The sequence below is a fragment of the Ochotona princeps genome, chromosome 1, assembly GCF_030435755.1.
Source record: "Ochotona princeps isolate mOchPri1 chromosome 1, mOchPri1.hap1, whole genome shotgun sequence".
Classification (NCBI taxonomy): Eukaryota; Metazoa; Chordata; class Mammalia; order Lagomorpha; family Ochotonidae; genus Ochotona; species Ochotona princeps.
The window spans coordinates 113,257,452-113,261,055 of record NC_080832.1 but is presented as its reverse complement, the minus strand read 5'-3'; positions in this window follow the sequence as shown (position 1 = coordinate 113,261,055).

Genomic DNA, 3,604 nt, shown 5'->3' with positions numbered 1-3,604 from the left:
CTCCTTTCAGAGTTCAGAAATGATTCACTGAGGAATGGCAGGCAAAGAAGTTCATGCCACAGAACCCATGAGGCAGACCTAGTGCTGACATGGAGGGGTGAAGTGGAGGGAGGGGAAAACGCAGGTGCTAGAGGCTCTGGGCAGAAGCCATTCTCAGGGCGTGGAGCTGCTGGCTGAGGTGTCGCATTTGTTTCTCCCAGGAACATTCCTCCATCTCCTGCTTCCTGGTGGATCTACTCCGTACCTACTGACAACCAGGGCCCAAAACAATCCGATAAAATGATTTCCTTCTTTTCAGTTTTGTGGGCAATAGCTGTGTGCGCAAGCCTGAGGCACCATGGACAGGCCCCGCATGTCCTGGGGAGAGGGGGGCTGTGGGCAGCGTGTACACCACCTGGGCTCTGATGGACGTCACATCAGCACCCCGCAGCTCCCTGGTCAATATTTCTCCAGGTGGCTAAAACACTCCTACACATGTCCTGGTTACCAGCTTGTTCCGTGGCTCCCTCTCTATTTATGGGGGTTTATCACAAAAGCTGCTGCTATAAAACTTTAAGAAGAGGTCACATAACTTTTGTCCCCAGTACAGGTGTGGATACTAAGAGCAGGGTGTGTGACGGGCAGGGCTTGTTGGCGACTTTTTTTTTCAGTTCCTTCTGTGACTTTTGCTTGTGATGCCAGCTCGGCTTTGAACTGAACTTTAAATATATGCATTTGTGTTTTTATGGGGCTGATGGATGTGTTTGCAGAGAGAGAGCAGATGGCTTTGGAAGGGACAGATTAATTACAAGGGAAAGTTGGCCTTGCAGAGGCCCAGGCCTTTCCTTTCTCTTCCACTCCTTCAGGGCAGGCAGCTCAGGGAGTAGAGGGTGCTAGCTGCTAGAATAAGGGGGCAGACACAGCTGGCACATTTTCATAAGAGATGGGTGATTGGGGAAAGTTTGTGCTTTCATGTTGGAGAAGGAAAGGAGTCTTGGTGGAGTTTTCATGTAGTACGGATGGGAGCCAAAGCTGTTGCAAACATCAGCCTGATCCAGGGGGGCATTCAGCCTGTCCAAACCTCTTCTTGTCCATTGCATCAGCTAATTCCAGTTGCTGACTGCCTTCTGCCTGCTGGGCAGCTGGTTCTAGGACTCAGGGAGCTGCCAGCTGCTGCAAATGGATACAGCAGGCCACATGGAGCTTCTGCCTTTGACAGCTGTGGGTGGCAGTTGTGTGGATGTGAGAGCCAGGGGGAGGGAAGGCAGGGAGATCCTACTTCCCCTGCAGTCCAGAGCCAGGCTGGATGGCTTGGAGTCTGGGGAAGAGTGGGGCGAGGAGGGTGAACTCACCCAGGAATCGAGTGGATGTTGTGTGTGGGTGGTCAGTGCTCATTAGCCCTACCCTACCCCCAAGGTGGGGTGATGCGTGTCAGATCCAGCCTCCTGCACTGATGTTGGGGTGAGCAGAGTCCCTGGCTCTCCCTGTAACAAGCACACTGCCCTGGAGTCCCTGCCTTGTGATTCCTGCCAGCCTCACCCAGTTGCAACACACACCAAATGGGCAAAGCCACTAATCTCTCAGAAGGGATGGATTTAGAGGGAGCTGCCTTGCTGGTGGGTGGCAAACCTCAGGCAAGCCTGGCCAGATCTAAAGCTGGACAGAGCTGCCCAGAGCAGTCCATGGTCCAGCACCCACCATCCCTCCCCTGGCAGCATTCAACACCGACTTCTTCCCTCCCCCACTTTCTTTTTCCTTTCTCCACTTTGAATAAGATTTGTCTTGAAAGAGCAACTAAGTTATTGGGAAATGGCAGCCAAACCCCCTGCAGGACTTGGAGAAAACATCCCCAACTCCAGGCCGAGACCCCATCACAGGATAATTCATTTAATCATGATTCACCCAGAGCTCTGACTTCCTCGATGTTTGCCTGTCAGAGCTGAATCCCAGTCCAAAGAAAAGCTCTCCTCAGAGAAGATGTGCCGTCGCTCTTTGTAAAAGGACAGAAAAAAGGGGGAATTTATTTAAAATAGACACGTGTAAGCCCCCAAGGGACACAGAGCATAAATTGCACAAACGGCTTCCAATCAAACTGGAATCCTCCTGGTTTAGGATTTTACTAAGGAGGATGGGAAATGAAAGCCTCCCCACTCACTTCCAAGCTACATCAAGGCCGTGGGCTCCCAGCAGCAAGATTACCTGCAGGAGGGCTTTATTTGATGTGAAAAGGGTTAACGTCATCTTAGCGGATTAGAAGGTCTGGGGAAGGAGACACACATTCAGATTTTTTTAAAAAACAGGATGTGCAGGAATCTTGCTTAGACACAAGAGACAAAAAGAAGCCATGATCAAGCTCACAGACCTTTGCTGTGCAGACTCACGCGGGCCAGGTGTTTTTTTGAACATTTTGGGGCTGGCCTGGTTGGGGTGCATGGAAGGACTCATCCATTGCAGCAGGGTGGGTGACGGCAGCAGCCTGTGCACCTGTTGGTAGGTGGTTGTTGACCACCTACCTGCTGCTCTTCTCAGCCCAGGTTGGTTGGGAGTTGTGCACGGCTTGTCCCCAAGGAGTGCCGGCTCTGGCCAAGAAGGAAAGATGGATAACCAGGATTCAAGGCTGAGTACTAGGAGGTGGCACTGCCCGTGACAGCCAGCTCTGCAGGGCTCTGGAGGAGCACATCTTGGAGGCCCGAGTCAGCAGAGAGGACTCCCAGGAGGAGAACGGGCTAGCAGGATCTGGCTGTCTAGTGGGAAGCAAAGCATGTGTGCCATCCTCTCATCCCTTCCTGCCTCCCTCTTCCCTCCTATCTGTCCTATCCCTCTGCCCTTGGGACCCCACTCCCAGTTCCCCCGAGACTGAGGACACATTTCAGACCAGCTGTGTTATTGGATTTTAAATGATGTGATGGCTTTTTAATTCCTACTTTAATTGCCTTTCCATGCTGGGCACCAGGAATGGCTGACAAGGCCCGACGGTGACATTCCTTATCCAATGTCCCCTCAAGCTGCAGCAAAAGGGACATTTTTCAGGGCTTCGACAGTTGGGCCTGCTGGCTCTCCTCCTCAATTTCCTAGCCTGCAGCACCAGGGACCAGCACAAGGGCCCGTGGTGGCTGTGCTGACTCGGCCGCTGTGCGCTGTCCATGGTGCTGATTGGCATCTTCCCCCGCCCCTCCCCCGCCCCTCTCCCGCCTCATTCCTGCAGCTTGGGAACTTGGAGGGCTGAATAATTTAAGCAAATAGACTTGGACACAGCTCCCTTTCCCCTATGGGCAACAATACAGCCCATGCTGAGTCTCTGGAATAATCACCCTTTGTTAAAGGGAACTTGGGAAACAAGAGTTGGGGAGATGGGAAGGCAGAGAGGGGCGCTCGGCACCTTTTTGCTGTGGTGGGGCCGGCTGCCTGCCCTGAGGTCCTTGTGACCACAGTGACCTGGCACCTGCCTGCCCTTCCTCCCACCGGCCCTGCTGCTTCTTAGCAGCTGCCTCCAGGGCTTCTACAGTCTGCAAACTTCTAGGTTCTTCCCTGGTGCCCATCACACCATCTGCTGTTGAGGAACTGTGCCTGACAGGTCCCACATCAGACTCTGGCCACCTTTTTCTCTCTCTTCCTGTTCCCTGAG